The sequence below is a fragment of the Solea solea genome, chromosome 2 (assembly GCF_958295425.1).
Source record: "Solea solea chromosome 2, fSolSol10.1, whole genome shotgun sequence".
Classification (NCBI taxonomy): Eukaryota; Metazoa; Chordata; class Actinopteri; order Pleuronectiformes; family Soleidae; genus Solea; species Solea solea.
In genome coordinates this window covers 33,639,419-33,656,940 of record NC_081135.1, presented here as the reverse complement: position 1 = coordinate 33,656,940, position 17,522 = coordinate 33,639,419, and the positions used below count along the sequence as shown (strand labels likewise).

At 42.5% G+C, this 17,522-nt stretch overlaps 1 long non-coding RNA gene across 2 annotated transcripts in view; it reads left to right on the top strand.

The window, feature by feature from the left end:
- LOC131455380 (uncharacterized) overlaps positions 1-17,522 on the top strand; it is a 152,934-nt gene that overhangs the window by 63,653 nt on the left and 71,759 nt on the right. For both annotated transcript variants that reach the window (XR_009239798.1, XR_009239797.1), the window contains one exon: positions 11,477-11,624. This is a non-coding gene — a long non-coding RNA (uncharacterized LOC131455380). The remainder of the gene's footprint in view (positions 1-11,476; positions 11,625-17,522) is intronic.

Sequence of the window (17,522 nt, the reverse complement as noted above, 5' to 3'; positions counted from 1 at the left end):
TGTGGGTCCTGACTCAGTCTGTGAGTAATATTCTGGCCCTTTCTTTGTCATCTCACCTTGACTCAGTTCACTCCTTATTATGCATAACTGTGAGTAGAGCAGTGTCATGGAAATACCATAACTTTCTGTCTCTGCATGGTTTGATATTGATGCCAAGGAAGAAGAGCAAGTTACTGTGATATTTTACCTTTATAGAATATATAGAAGCCGTAGACGAGGACTTTATAGAAAGTATTAACTCCACTAAACTATCAGTGCTAATGTATCGTAAATTTAACTTAGACTTTATCCAAGTTAACAGAAATTTAACTGCTTCATAAACACCAGAGACAATTTTATTCTTGGTTGTCACATTTTCATGCAACACAATATTAGCTTGGAATACTGCCTTCAACTCCACACCTGTGACTATGTTGTGTACCGTTGTGATGCAGTCATTCATACCTGAGTTTTAACAAGTGGTTATTTGAGTTACTGTTGCCTTTTTGCTATCTCGATGCTGTCTTTGTCCACGCCCACATGCCTAGTTGCCGTCATGTGTTCGATTGTTTAGATAAGTGAGATAACAAGCTGGTGAACGGGTGTACCTAGGGGACTTGGGGGCGATGGTAAATAATGATAAAGTACCTTTTTAAATAACTTCCCACAGTTTAGATGTCTGTAGGACCCATGGTGACACACACTCAGAGAGGTCGAAAAGTACCAGCCGCGCTGCTGGAAATGGTGTAAAAGATGAGATGATGGGTGTCTTTCTCGTGTCAATATGTACATATACCACCAGCAACAACCATTGGTGTTAGTACCATCAGAATGTTCCATTAGATTCAGGAACGTCTACTCGCTGGTGCCTTGGATGAGCTGTAACATTGGCACTAATGTTTTTCTGACAGTGGCCTGCTGCCTATATTATCACACTCAGTGTTTATGAATGCCTCTGTAGTGCTTCCAGTTGACATCCAGTGAACGGCACAGGCGTGGCCCGCTGACTTGCCTCTCACCTCGCAGTAGGAGATGATGGAGATGCATGATGGAAGAAGTTGAAACGGAGCCACCGCCCACTCTCAGGCTTTCACAGAGCTCCTCTGGCTATTGTCATATGTCCAGCTCTGCCATTCGCCCACGTAACAACCCCGTCTAGTTGTTTTGTTTTCTGGTTGAAAGGTCGAGCGAAGTTGCCTCTGTACTTCTGGGAAGGCCAGAACGTTAGCATGAGTGGGCACGTTGGCAGACGTGCATCTCGAGACGATTCAAAGCGAAGCCTTTAAAGACAAGGCGTTTTATTTGCAATTGCGTGAACTTCAAGTAAACAGGCGGTCATTCCTATCTGTTATAATAACATTTTTATTCACCATACAATACTCGCAACACTGCCACACCCAGGTCAACAGCAGATGACGGACAGTAATTTAAACCACATCTGACACTCGGAACAAAATCTATCTTGTGAAGCCAGTGAGTATCATCAACCAGATGGATGGTAGACAAAACACAAGAAAACTGCCTAAAATACAGGAAGAATTGTGCTGATTAGGTTTACATATTCACTGTAAGATCATATTTGGTTGTGGTTTTTACAAAACAGTTGCTCTGGATTGGAGAGAAAAAAATTATCACAATTTGCCAGAATGGTAGCCAAACGTCTAACAAATTAAAGCCTTTTTAATTGTAGGCATTGGATCATGAAACAAAGAAATGTTTGCTCTTTGTTGCCCCCGGGGGGAAAAGATCTTGAGAACCTCTCTGTAAACCTGAGACAGAGGCTGTGTCATGTCTACTGCTGTGGATAGAAGATTTGCTGCGTGGTGGTTTTCCCTCCAACATACACTTGACTCATCTCCAGGAGATGGTGGGATTCTTCTCCCTGTGGATCCCTGATGGAAATTGATCTTGGCACGTGTTTGAAAGGCCTGCTACGGCAGTACGTCATTTACACTCTCTGTCTGTAAGAACATGTTCTCCACTGCCCATGTGAACACTGTAAGAGGCCTGAGAACAAAGCATATCAGTTTGAAGTGAAAGAAAACACACTGGCACTTGAGCATAGTAAAGGGATAGTTTGTCATTTTGGGAAATGTGCCCCTTTTCTTCCCCCTGATTGCAAGATAAGCACATTGATTCAATTATGAAGCAGAACTGAAGAAGCCTAACATCTACACTCTTGAAGATGACTTCATCATCCGCCGTTGTCTCTGCTAAAACGCTCTGACCTTTTTTTTTACATCTCATTTGCGACCGTGCCGACATACGCATTGACTGCACATGCTTCAGGTGGGACAACATCCTGGAATGGGATGCATACGTGGAACGCCAGGCCCGACATGGACAGTTATTCTAGTATGGATGGAACCTCAGGCGTGTACATGTCCGGAACACACACACGCAACTCTCACACAGATCGTGGAAAGTATGTGGAAAGCCTTTAGCTTGGCTTAGTAAAAAAAAGAAAAGAAAAAGAAAAAAGACTGGAAGTAGGGAAACATCAAGCCTAGATCTGGCTGAGGGAAACTGCCTGACAGATTCCACAAGCTCACTATTGTGTTGTATTTCTCTTGTGTCAAGAAAGAAAGAAAGAGAATGAATGAATAGTGAAGGATTTTGTGCTGGTTAATTGTCTTCCTCCATGCACAGGAACACCAAAACTGTGCTGTATCATTTTTGTTCATGATAATACTGGTGTACATTTTCACCATATCGCATTATGAATGAAACATAGATAGACATAGACATTTGAAACCATGAACTCTGTGGGGTCCAAAATATTTTGTCTCCACTACAACCCAAGCATGGCTGAAACCAAACCAGCTCGCAGTACGGGGGAGTTACATGTCGTTTTTATCATTTAGTTCTTGTCCACTGCTGTTTGACAAGTTTGTGTTGCTCACATAAATCCATTAATATACACCAGCGCACACACACACACACACACACACAAGCTTTTAGGTAACATTTTAATAAGGTGCGACTACTTCATCAACGTGTAGGAGTTCAGTAGAAACCAAAAACATCCAAGTCAATGCTTTGTACCAGGGAAACAGGTGTAGCTTTGTTTTTCTTTTAATGCTGGCACAGTAATTGAAGGTGGAGAGGGTGTAGCACCTGATTTAATAAAAAAGTCTTTTCATCGTGTTCTTTCTGAGGGGGAGGACATTACTCACTCTTCCTTCCCACCCAAATTTTCCAAGCTGATTTGATGTAATACTCGTTTTGGGAAAGAATTTGATCTCGATGGGAGTTTCTTTGTTTTGCCAAAGGCTTAATGGTCTCACAGTTTTAGATTAGGGCCTATTTGTGGTGTCAGCATTGACAAATACATTCAGGATTTTTCCAACATCTAGTATCACCCCACTGCTTACCGGCACGCCCGCAATCCCTGACGGGGTGTGCCCTTCACTTTGTTCCCCACCCTGTCACCATATAACGCTAAATATTCCAGCTCTCACTTAAAGGAAGTACACGGATTAAGTTCAGCGGGAGAGGCAGCGTATACTGTAGCCGGGTCTTTGTGTTACTTCTGCAGCTCGGAGAGGGGGAAGCAGCAGCTTCACAGAAACCTGCCAGGAAGTTCAAAGTTGAAGCACACACAGTTCTCCTGGTCCCTGCAGGAGCTGTGGCCTCGTCCAGCTGCGCTGCTGTGTTCAAGGGCCGAGTGCAAGACTAGTGCATCCAACAGTATTACAGACGGAGGAGCACTCCCTACTAATTTCTCTAGGGGGGGAACTGTTGGTGTATAACCTTTCACACACCCTGCTGACAGGCTGCTTGATTCCAGCTCCACGGCTGCACGTCACACACACACACACACACACACACACACACACACACACACACACACACACACACACACACACACACACACACACACACACACACACACACATATGCTCTTCAGTATGTGTCTGTGACCGGACCTGGTTGCTTCTGCTTATCAACACGGCACAACTTTATAATTCATGTCCACAGGGAGGGTCCCTTCTGTCCTCCATGCTGGAAGCTTTTTAAAATGTACTTTAATTACTTCATGTCAGGCGAGCGAATACGATATATGTAATATAACAATAAAGTCACACACTGCATTGTTTTGATAAGCTTTTGCTCACCACTTTTCTTGTATTGATGACAGAGTAAGACTACTGCTTGAAGTCATTTCACGCTACATCCTAAAGACTCCCAATGGGGTTCAGGTCCCCAAGGAAGGGCTGTTTAGGCTGAGCCTGGACCCCACCAACCGAAGCAACCCAAGATCACAACACTGCCCCCACAAGCTTGAACAGTAGAGACAAGACATCGTCTGCCCATCATTCCGGAAAAGAGTAAATCTGGACTCATCAGCGCTCATGACCTTTCCTCATCGTGCCAAAGTCCAATCTTTATGTTCCCTAGCTAACTGAAGCCCTTTTTTCCCCCTCCCATTAGTCTTAGTGATAAGTGGTTTCTTAAGGCTACACAGCTGTGAAGTCCCAATCCCTCAAGTTCTCTTCACAATGTGGAAATGCTTTTACTTTCACTATTAAACATAGCAGTGAGTTCTAATATTGATTGTTTTATGATTTGGTTTCAGCAAACATGTAGGCAATTTCTGATCACAATCCCTATCCTTCCACATTTTTAATAATGTGTCGGACATTTCTTAATCCGGCAATCTCCATAGTTGTTGCCGCAGCAGTGATTCAATGGAGGGCTCTTACCTACAGTATTTGCTCAGTTTAATCCAGGTGATAAGTTTTTTTTTCGGGCCAGGTTAGTGTTAGGTTTAGAATGCGTGATTGTCTACACATGCATAAAACACTAAAGTCCGATTGATTGACACATGGCAGTCTTCAGTTTCGAGCGCCTTCTGGTGGACCAGAAATGGGAATTTGGTTTATTGAGGGAAGCAGAGTTGTTTGTTATGATACAACGTTAAGGAAAAGCAGCTGTAGCGTCCTGCCACTGCTTCATGACAGTGACCAAATAATAATAGACGTGGAAAAGTTACTTGAGCAAACTGTAAATTCTGGCCAATAATGAGTCAGGCAAAATACACAGCAGCTCCTATGACTGTTGGCTCTCAGGTGCAAACCAGGATTCTCAGTAATTGAGGATATTTCAGCAAACAGACCATTTTTCTAATGTAATAATAGATTACCATTTGTTCTGGTTAGAGTGGGTGAAAGTGTTTTGCTCTGCTGGACCTGTAATTGCTGCCTCATCCTCCCCTCTGGATACCAGCTAACCATTGTTTGGTTTTGGTGAACTGTAATTTATGCACTATAGTTTTTCCTCATTTGTCTGACAAACAAATGCCTCTCCAACAAAAATACGGTGACACAAACTGTTATGCTCATTCCTATTGTTTACAAGCACATGAGTGAACACACTCCGCAAAGTTTGTTTCACAACTGTGTGTGTGTGTGTGTGTATGAGAGAGAGATAGTGTGGATGGGTAGTTGTAACTTCTTACACTGCAATTGGTTTCCATTGTACATGCGAGGGCACTTGGGTCACTGGTTTCACTGGTCTGTGAATGATCAGCGTGCTGACTCAGCGCAGCATGTGAGACTCACAAAGATGAAAGAGGAGACACCCATTTGACTGGGATAAATGTTCTCTGTTTTCTTGGTTTGATAAATTCCCCTACTGCAAGTATGCCTTCCCCCCAAAGTGCCAAACCACTGCAGCCACAGAAGCTACTCCAAACAAAACTACATCTACAGCTACAGCTTCTTCCACTTATTGTGCTCTGACACGGTGGCAAAACTTGCGTCAAATATGTTCAGTATACTTGTGCACAGGAGGTTGAGATGGATTCACTTTTGGAGCGGCTCTCTGCCCTTTGAACACAAGTGGGTTTTTCCAAACTAGTAAAACGAGTCTTCTCTGTGTTTCCTCGAGACCAGTCATTCCCTGAGATCGGTTTGGGACCCACTGACGGGTAGCGGGAGATTACTTTTTGGGTCACCAAATAAATTTTGCTGAAATTTTCCCAGCCTCTATCCTCAAAAACATGTGCAGAGAATGAGGCAGGGATTTACTAAACCCAACCCAAGACACCCATTCCCTCTTAGTACCTTCGTAATAGTGACCTGCCAGAGTGCCAGCACAACTGGTTTTAAAGGGAGTGGGATGTGGCTCTGATTGTTTTACTGCATGTTACGCCCCAAACACAATAATAAGAAGAGAACAACCACTTTAAATCAAAGTTCTGGCAAAGCAGTTTTTCCCCCCACTGTTTTACTAACAAGAGTGGATTTGCTTCATGTGCTTAAGACCGTGAGCTTAGCCTTTTAAGCCCATTCTTGTTCAGTGAACACAGACATCTTTAAGGATGGGAGGATTTAATAAACTTGTTGGAGAGACAGGATTATGATGTTAAGATTGGACCCAAAGATAGACGCACAACAAAGGGAATCACAATTAAAACTACAGCCTTGGGGTTATAACCAGGTGTGCTACAAGTATGGATGGTTGGGGTTTGAGAGGTTAAGTTTCCATTGGAAAAGTTAGTTTAATGTGATTTGACAGTCGAGAAAGAACGAGGAGATGCAACAGTCTACAATCTCATCCCCAAACCTACCTGTACCTGATGCCAGACCTGTGGTGATCGCCCCTGTAGTAAAAATTTGTTTTAATTAAATTAGCTCAAGGTGGTTAACAACCCTGAGACTGTGGACCACCCGGCTCAAGTCAGCAGTGTGGGAACATTCTGGTGTAAAAACAAAAACAGAGGTGTGATCCGGACTCTTGGTTTGGAGAATCATTGCCTACCGAGGTTGAGAAAAGAACGGAAGAAGGATCTTGGATGAGAGGTGAAATGTCTTCAATTTAAGTCCAGTCGCCTATAGCCAACTGAAGAAGAAGTATTACGATGCAAACGAAATGGGGAGCACACTCTTTAATAAAAACCTGGCTTCATTGTGCTACTAGATGTCAACAATTCCACAAGACACCTTTAATTGCAGGGTAGCTCTGGTGTCCTGCATCAAAGTCAGACATGGTGCACACCCATTCATAACTCTGAACTCCCTACCCTCCAGTTTGGAACTGTCCAGTTTAATTCCACAATTGCAGCAAGTCGGTCTTTACGTTTCGAAATTTCACTGAACAGAATATGAGGTCATTTCTGGCCAGAAGTGTTTTCTTTTGCACACCAGTCTGATTACTATAGACTTTGTAATGTTGTGTTTAGCCAAACATTTAGATGCAGTGGACAGAAAATCCACTCCTGGCACTGCTGGGTGATCTGGCAGGAAAGTAACGGATTGGTCAAGATTAGGGGAAAAATTGTGGTTGAATGTTTGGTAATGCAGTCGTTTTTTGTTTTTTTTTTCTTCAAAATGCTAGCAGATTAAAACAACATCAATATGGCCTCATGCAAGAATAATAAAAGGCCTCCACTTCTTTCAAGGCTACCATGATGCAAAAAGGAGAAAAAAAAAGATGTTGTTCCTTGTTTAAATCATTACAAACTTACAAACATTAATGCTTCAGAAAATAGTCAGTTTGGGGCAGTGGCAGTAAATCTAGTGCCCATCAGACATTTTGTACCAGCCCGAATTGGAATCTGGCTCATGGACATTTGTTATTCCCAATTTAATGCAACTCTTTCCAGTCAAATACAGGTTTAAATAAATAAATTGGTAATTTGTCAGGTACTGTATGTACAAACACATTATGTACACATTGAATTTTCTGTGCAGTTAAAAAAAAAAGAAAAAAAAAAGCCAAGAAATAGCAATGACTACATTGATTATGGTGACCTCAGTAGAGTTATGTAACTGCATTGTGGTACCAGTTATAGTTACATAATTGCCAGTATCAATGTCCGTTCTTGATTAAATCAATATTATTATAGCGAATGAAATCTTTATTTTGAACCTAACTGTATGGTTAGTCTTATGATTACTCATATTATTTAGTAAATGATTCTCTGAACAACCATTTTTCTGTTAACAGTATTCATTGACTTGTTTTAACCGCACATTAACATGTCACTATGTAGTTTCTGCTTCACCCACTCCATCATTATTTCCACAGTGATGAAACTGAAAACAAGACAGGTCTTAGTAACACTCGGCACCATCCCACTGTTCATGCTCGCGTAGTCCAAATGGAAACCTGCACTTGGCTTATTAATTACCAGGAATGCACTCTTTCCAATACTCCTCCAAAACCTGTGTCCTGAGAAGTATGCCGTCAAGAAGCCACATGTGAGCTGTTTGTTCTCCGTGTCCCACTCGAGAACCTACAACTCGGGTTTCAGGGGAAGGGCCAAACTATCTGTGCTGACTTGTTTGAGTTGGAGAGCCAGTGTGCAGGCAGTGTCATTTCAAAAGGAAAGGGGATGTGTTAAAAAAACTGGGGAGAAAGGGCGGGAGGGAAAAAAACAATCTTTGAACTTTGGGGCTCTTGTAAAAACCTTATAATCACACTAGTAAACTCTGTGGCTTCGTTGTGATAAAGAAATTCCCACAAATGATCCTGAGAATGTTCCACATGTCACAGTGTTTAGCAGAGTCACGTTACCCTCTTCCATTCACAACAGGGGGAATAAAAAAAGGCCCAGCAGGTGCTCGAGCTGCACTAAGGTCAATCAATCCACCTGTGACTGCAAACAGCTGATTTATCCGTGTGTTAACAGATCATAAATTAAAGGCACATTCTGAAATGATGGGGGGGGGGTTGACATATTTATGAGGGAGGCTGGGTGGACACAATTAGATGTGACAACACAGGAGAGGATCAGCGCCTAAAGCAGTAGACACAAGGCGAGGTTCCACCTGCAGTTTCGTGTGCCGCCATCACGTTGCACGGCCCTTTTTCCTTCTCTCTTTGCTTGTTCAAAAACAGTCATACTGAAGTTAAATAGTATTTTGGGGATGAAACTAGGGGGAGGAAGCGATCCTTCTCACTGCAGCTTGAAATCAAGTTAAAGTCGAGCAAAATTGTGATTTGCTTCGCTGCCATTTCATAATGATCGCAGGTCCTCGCTAGATTTGCGAATCATTGCCGTCTCAATGAATTTGCCATATTATATCAGGGTGAAAGTGATAATTTACGTCCTTAGTGCAGGCAGAATGTTTTTTTGACACAGTGGACACTCATTTTGAAGACAGCCAGTTTCAACATACAGTATACAGGGGGAAATCGAACATGCCCGTCTGCTCCTGTGGTTTGTGCTTCCTGAAACAATATCTGCAGAAAAAAAGGCCACACCAGCACGTTGGTTACGGCAGCGATGGACCACGCTGTTCTGTCGGCCCTCTGCCTCGGTAGTATCTTGTCAACACAACAACAAAGTCCAGGAATGCAGGTTCTTGGTTCATCCAGTCCTTTAACAGTATGTTCCTCTGTTAGATGTGGCCAGTGAACTCACCACAAGATAGCCAGAGCTAGTGAGCCAGTCGTGGTTGGGAGGCACCTGGAATCCACAGATGTGCTGACTCTGCTGTTGCTGCCAATTTACACCAGTTGCCACGAGTAATGTTGTTGTTGAAAAACAATAACCCCCCCCCAAAAGAAGCATTTCTCCATACAGTAGATCACCATATAAAATAGACTAGACTGTTACCTTTTATTGTGTTGAACGTAAACAACGTCAATTTGTGTTATGACTCTTTAAACAATGTCGTTTTTATGTTTTCTTTCCCAGGGCCTAGAGGGGTGATTTTAGGATGTTTGACGTTATCCCAATGTAAAGTCTATGACTCATCTGGTAACATGTGGCTTGAGCCACTAAATACAAAACCAACCCTGAAAACGAATTAACTTTTTGTTTATGCGTGGTTACCCCGTTTCTTATTATACAGCGTTTCCCAAACTTTTATGAAACCGAGGACCCCATCATGACACATTCGTCAATAAAACAAATAATGAAAAGTAACATCTTCGACCTCGTTTGTGTAACACCCAATTGTTTTCAATTCGTAAACCAAACATTTACAAGGGATTTCAGCTGGAAAAATGAATCACAACTCCGTTGGATGCTTGTGTTGTTGGATACGTTTTCAGTGAAAAAAGGCTGTTATTCATTTATTTTCTTCCACTTTATCCTCCACATGAGGCTTGTGAGGGGCCGGAGCCAATCCCAGCTGACAGAGGGCAAAAGGAGTGTAGGGGTCCATCACGGGGTCAACACACATTTACTCTCACACTCACACCGACGTCAAATTTACAGTGTCCAGTTTGCAGCTGTAGTACCAGGACAGACGCCATGTGCACATGGGGGGGAAGTCTTGTTGCATCCAAATTGGTGACATTCTTGCTGTGAGGCAACAATGCTAGCCACCGCAGCACTGTGTGCCCCTTTAAAGGCTGATATGAATTCTGCAAATTGAGGTCTCTCTGTGTACAATTGTACAAAAAGTGGTGCAGAAATGTGGTATTTACTTTCAACACTTTAACAGTTGGCATCCTTTTGAGGGAAACATTGACATGCTGACACCCAGAGTGCATCGCTTCTGTTAACTACTATCTGAGTAAATCAAGCTTTTCCTGGGACCCAGTGGAACCTTTGTGAGCTCTGTTGTGCTGTTTGTTTTGAGTGTGAAATAAACAAATAAGCAGCCGAGGCAAAATGCCGCCCCGGGGGCTCAATGCCGCGGCCTCGCCATGATGTTCGCTGCTGTAAGACTTAGGTTTGCCCGGTTAATTGCGTGTTGGCAGACTTGGGTCAGACCACAGCGGGATGAAGCAGGTCTCCGTGGACGTTTAGCTGAGTCAGACTTTGGGGCCACACTGGAGTTGTGTTTAGGGTCTGGGCCAAGGCCCAGGTGCGGGCTATTATTCCCCATCTGGACAACATAACCCTGGTCCCCTGGGCCCAGCGGGGGGGTGGAGCACACCGAACCAGAACAGGCACCACCCAAATCAGCTTTATGATGTAATATATTGACCCCTGTGTGTTGCCATGGAAGTACTTGTGCATCAAAGAATTCCTGCCATCTCCAGGCTGTTGGAGTTTTTTTTTAAGGCTTATTCCCACGAAGCGGTGATTATAAAGCGCTCGTAAATGCAATTCTCTATTTTCAGTTTTCCAATTAGAAATAGATTTTTAGCTTCCAAACAGTTAGGCGTAATTTGTTGTCATGTGACAGTGCTTAAGTTATTTATCTTCTTCTGTTTTTGATGGGGCAGTGCCTCGTAGAATGTCAGATGGTGCAAGAGGCTTCTTTTAAAGAACTGACTGCCTAGTTTCATACTTCAAATACAGTATTGGATGCATTGAAGTTGGAGTAGGTGGGAAAATGTTAGCGTTATTGATCACTAATTCAATAATCTTTCATCATAATGTAAATTAAGTGATCTGAGTGAGAATTACACTGTGTGCACGTCCTCTAGTCTCTTGTTCATGGGGCCATTTAGAGAGAAAAGGATGTTCCCACTTCTACTGAGGAGATATTTGGACCTGCAATTGCAACACATTAGCGTTTTAATTAACCTTAACACCTTCACCGTAGTCAAAATTGGTTAATAGTGTGCGACCTGGTTTCTCCTGTAGGTGAAATTACTGGAGAGAAGACTGAAGTGAAGACCTGTCATGGAAACTTGTCCTAAATATAGACCCAGACAATCTCGAGAAGCAGACGGGAGTACGAAAACACACTGCCACGACAATCCTGGACAATTGTTCTCCGGGTTTTTACAAGGTATGTACACATTTTCACACCCATGCCAGTAAAATATGTCCCATTGTGTCAAGGCACAACACACACACACACACACACACACACACACACACCTTTTCTAGGTGATTACGCTTGGGTTATTAGAGCAGTCTAGACGGTGTGAAGACGAGGACTCTGGAGACCGCCCGTTGTAGCACAGACTCGAGTGTCAACAGCAGCTTAACCCGAACGCTGGAGTAATTAAGAATTACTTCATCACACAATGTCATTTTTAAACACACACACACACACACACCTCCGTGTAATGACACTGATAACATAACAAGCTTGTTATTCCAAACACTGCTTCCTGAACCACAAGTATACTGTGACAAACGCGACAAACCGTCTAGAATCTGTTGTATTCTAAACAAAAATCTTCGTGGCTTTTCAGAGATGAACACGGGATTTTAATTAGTATTTTTTAACAGTGATTAGGGATCAGAGTGGCACCACCTGCAATAATGTGGGACAAGTTAGTTTATAATTAAAGAGCAGCATTTTGCAGTGTACTGAAACTGATTTACCTGACTATTGAAATATGGGGTCTGTAGTTCCTGTTTTACTAAAGCGAGTCCGAGTCCTCTTCTCCCTGGGTTCTCAGGTTTTCTCCCACAGTCCAAAGACATGCAAATTTGGGGATTAGGCAAATTGGACACTCTAAATTGACCGTAGGTGTGAGAGTGAGAGTGATTGCTTGTTTGTCTCTGTGTGGCCCTGTGATGGACTGTGTCTACCACCTTTTGCCCTATGTCAGCTGGGACTGGCACCTGCGACCCCCTCGTGACCCTCATGTGGAGGATAAAGAGTCTTCTAAACTAGGTACCAAAATAGTTGTAGGTCTGTTTGTACTGATGGACTGACAACTACTTTGTCCTTAAATCTAAATGTCTTTGCTAATTGTTTTTATTATTTTCTTTTAATTTAAAAGGTTTTCATAAATTTTGGCAAGAGGTGTGCTTGAATGAAACCCCCCCCATCAAGAAATATAGAAATAATGGAATGTACATGTATGTACAGTATGTCTTTACTGCACCAGCATCATGACCTGACAGCCAGATTGGACAAACAAAAATCTTGTTTTGCTTAAAGAACGAAAAGCAATTTTACTCTATTCACACAAATGTAGTGCACATTTCTACATTTGCTATTTTATAATTATTAAATACTTTGGTATCTGCAGCTTAATAATAACTTCTGTAAATAAAAACTGTGAAATGAATTGAACTTTTTACCCTCAGCACAAGCAAGCAGACATACAGCTGTAATGTGATGCAAACCTTTTTCTCTTTGAGCCGTGTATTTTTCCTAATTAGATCTGTCACTGCTCTGAGTCTGAATTAAAACACAGGAGGGAAAAGGTGGCCTTTATGCAACGTAATGACACCGTCACTGCTCGTAAGAACTCTCTTGACTGATGCTTGTGAAATAAAAAAAGCATGCCTCCAACAAACGCCGCTGTCCGAATCTAATAGTGAAATGACACCCAAACGAAGGCTCTCGTGTATATTCAACACCTTGTTTCAGTGCCGATGCAGTTTCAGCCTTTTCAGAGCAGAGTGTTTTTAAACTCCAAGCTCAATCTGGATGTGGTCATGTGTTTAATTGACAAGCTCTCAGGCAGAAAACCCTGGGCAGTGGAGTCTAATTCTGTCCTTTCTGACCGTAAAACCCTGACGGGAGATACGCAGATTAACGCAGACACACCATCGCCAGATGAGCAAAGTAAAAGTGTCACCTACAATACACGTTACCCCCGTGCGGTCGCGCTGCAATACGGAGATATTTTCCCACTGAGCGCTGAAAACACTTTCCACATACACTTAAACAAAGTAATTTCTGCTTGTGAGGCAGCGAGGACTTAAGTGGTTTGTGCAACATTTAAGGTTAAGTATTGGAAGGAAACAGGCGCTGCCAAATCATTCAGACGTTTCTCATGCAAAATGTTCGCCCACGTTATTCCTACAGCGTTTGCAAGAAAGTGAAGGAAAAGAAACCTCAATCCCACTTTCTCTCTTCCCCTTTTTTTTGTTTTTTTGACTGGATATGAATTAAGAGAGCATTCATAATTACAGCTCCAGCAGGAGCGAGTCACTGCAGTGGAAGACCAAACTCTAAATGCTGACACACGCAGTGCACATCTGGGAAGTATGCAGTGTGACCGCATTGCCGTACAGTCATTGGGTGGCTTTTACTTGGGCGTTAAGTCCGTGCCTTGCTTAAGGGCGCCGAAATGGCATTCGGAGGGGGGAAAAAGTTAGTCACTTATACAGATGTTGTAGAAAAGTGACAAAGCAATGACTAATCACTGTGCGAGCCAGCGCTGAGTCGCTGTATTTAAAGAGGCAACAGACGAACGACTTGGTCCCTCATGGTTCCAGTTGTTAAGAACGTTTTGTTTACCGTCATAAAGACATAAAGACGCAGCTGCAGAAACTGCTCAGGATGCAGGTACTTTTCCTCAGAGCCAGCGTTGTATCATAATAAGCTCCCCTGCTAAAAAAACACCCTGTAGGATGTAATGATGGGAATTGAGTCTGTGTGGCTGTGTTCACATTACCAGGCTGACGTGAAATCAAATCAAACCATCAAACCCGATCTGTAACGAATTAGATTTGAATCAGATTCAAACTTTATTTGTACAGTACCTTTCGTACAAGGATCGCAGCTCAAAGTGCTTCACAATAAAAGTAAAAATAAAATTTTAAAAGCAAATACAACAATAATAAAACACAACAGAGGGTCAAAAAATTAAATCCCTGTTTTAACTTTGAAATAAAACAAAAGATGCAAATACAACCATACAAATACAACACAGGGTGGAATGAAATAGGAAAAAGGCTCGAGTCAAGAGATTAAAATTCTGTTTTAACTTTAAAATAAACTAAAAATGCAAATAAAACACAACACAGGGATGCATTAAAAAAGGGGCTAGTTGAAGGCTAGTGTAAAAAGATAATTTGGTAATCTGAACGTAACCTATTATGGCACAAGACCAGCACCTGTGGATGTTCCGAACGGTAAAATGCAGTTTTTGAGCGGATTAATGGGGGAAAAAGGGCAAGCATAATCAATAATTTAAAGAGATATTAAACATTTGCAGCATCGCAGAAAATGACAGCTCTTTATGTGTCTAAAACTGAAAAAAAGAATAACTCCATTGTGAGTAGAAGTTGTGAATTTATGAAAGTTTTTTTTGAAAAATGACGTATAAATTGCAGTATTGTTGCCGGAAAAGAACAAACAAACAACACAATGACCCACTCTTTGGACTTAGGAAGAGACGACCTTGTGATGTGAAGGATCAGCCGGAAAGTGATTCAATAGCATTTGCTTATAGAGGTACAGTGACACGTGGAGGCGGAGTTTGTATACTCGGACTCCGCCTGACTCAGTCCAGTTTACACAAACTAAGCTGTAAACCTGTAGTTAATGTCTGGATCTCTTTTGTACACTTGGAGCAGCTTCAAATAGCTTTCGTAACGTGGCGTTCATTTATATGTATGTTGACGCGACCATGTTGTCTTTAGCTGTTTTCTGTTTGAAAATCACTGACAACGCCGAGCACGAGAGTTCACATGACTCACTGTCGGTGTCACATCTTTCCATTTTACTGCAAGAACACAGTGCTTGCAGTTTGACTTCAGAGAACTGAGCTCTGGTCTTTTCTTAGAAACTGTCACTCTGCTCCAGGAAACCACACACTATCCAACATCAGTGAGTTTTAGTCAAGAAAGATATATTTAGCTCTCGCCGTTGAGGGGGGAAAAAAAAAAAAGCGTGCCCCCTCAGCTCTTTTTAACCCCCATCTTCTGGTTTGTTGATTTTCTCGGAACATTTTTGAGTGCTTGGTGTGAAGCGTGCAACACTATCCCAGTACGGAAGAAGGCACAGTGTAAACATACATGTGGGTAGCGTGGAATGAGTCACGGGCTATTTTCAGGCCGGTGAATGGTGGCGATAGGAAGTGAGGAAACGTGACAGGAATGCGATTGGCGGTCAGTGGCACTTCAAAGGCACACGTGGAACACAATGGCAAAACGGAACAAGTTCCGCTGGCACTGTGGAACGAAATAATAATAATTATTATTATTATTGCCGTTTACTATAAATACAGCGTTTTTGGTTGTGTTTTGTTTGGCAGATCGTAAGGAAACAAACCATTAAGAAATACTACCTCAGCCGATCCTCTCTTACATGAGCGCTCGTGTTAATGTTTCCTCTGACGGGAAGGCTGGAGGAACATTTTGCATTCATCTCTCTGTGAACGATGAGTGCATTTAAAAGGAATTGTATAAATAATCACAGAATCTTGCAGAGGCACAAGTGTTCAACTCCACGCCTGATGGAAATCTCAGTGCGCGCTGGTTCTGTAGTCGTACAGAAGATGGTTTTCCTTTGCTTTGTGTCTCTCTCTCTCTCTCACTCTTTTAATTCTAACCCCCGAAACGACAACAAAGGAGACACTGCAGTTTCAGATGTCTGTGGCATGAAGTTATAGCATCTGAGGCCGTGCGGCGGGTTGTACCGTAGCCTCAATTAATCAGCTTCTTTTGGTCTTTTATGTGTGGCGTTTGCTCACAATTCCGTCCCGGAATCCAAACACATGTAGCTCCAGGGCGTTGGAGGATGTGTTGTCAATAGAGATGTGGATGTGATTTGGGTTGTTTGTCTGTTTTTGTGTCTGTTGTCCCTCTCGTGAACCACAATTAAAGCATAAATGCAGTTTTTCTCTGGTGAAAACCAAAGTTGAAGACCTGCCTTTCTGTTTTGTGTTTGCGTGTTTTTGTCTCGTTGGTCACATTCGGGGTTCCAGCAGAAAGTGACGTGGACGCCCCGGACCGTCTGTTATACATAGCAACGGGCGCTGCTCGGCAGAAATAACATACATTAAAATGCTGTAATTGACCAGTCAAGAATCAAGTCCTCAACAGAGCCGTGTAATGAGTGGCGTTTAAAAGCTTTGTGACATAGCAACTACTCCGGTGAGTTCATCAGTGGAGTGCTGCAGCAGGAGAGCCGAAGACTAACGTTCTGCTCAGCTGAGTAAATATTCCACTCTAGTTTACTTATTGTTAGTTTGTGAAAGAAAACTTGTTTTTCTGCAAATTGTGACTGCAAAAAGAAACATGAATCAGCCTGTGACTGAATCATACGTACACGTGTATGAAGGGAACCCATGTTTGAGACTGGTGGCTATGATGAGGACCTGGTGCGTGATTCGCTCCAATGCTCAAATTGACATTTTTAAAATCGCCGTTGAGATTCTCAAGGAGAGAACGTGGCAAATGGTCAGCGAAGAACGGTGATGTCGGAAGTTCAGGCTCGGGGAAATTCACATTTGGTGTGAACACGGCGTTAGAGACGGCAGCAGTTGTGCTGTCAGTCTTCCTGTCTGGGCCTTGCTGAATTGCTGCATGTGTGCCTGTTGTTCCATTACCACTAAAATGAGGACATGTCAGTCTTTTATTCATCTCTTTTAACGATTAACAAGCAGAAGAAGCAGCGGCACACTTTGTATTGGTGTAGAAAACAGTACATGTGTTTTACCAGCATGCACCTCTGCAACTGCAAACTATCGACTCCATCTCTCATATGGCACAGATTTACCCCTCTCCTTCTTTCCCTCTCACTCTCTCTTTCTCTCTCTCTCTCTCTCTCTCAAGTAACACAACTAGACTTTAAGGAAGGAGAAACTAACTGGAGATATGCTTTCAGTGTTGTCCACGCATCATTACACACATCAGTTTTGTTGGAAACAATTACTTAACCACTGCCACATGTGGGTCAGAAATTAAGAAAAAAGAAAAGAAAAAGAAGCTGTTGTGTAGCTGTGTAATATCTTTCCTCGCTTGCAGAATACAAACACACACAAATCAA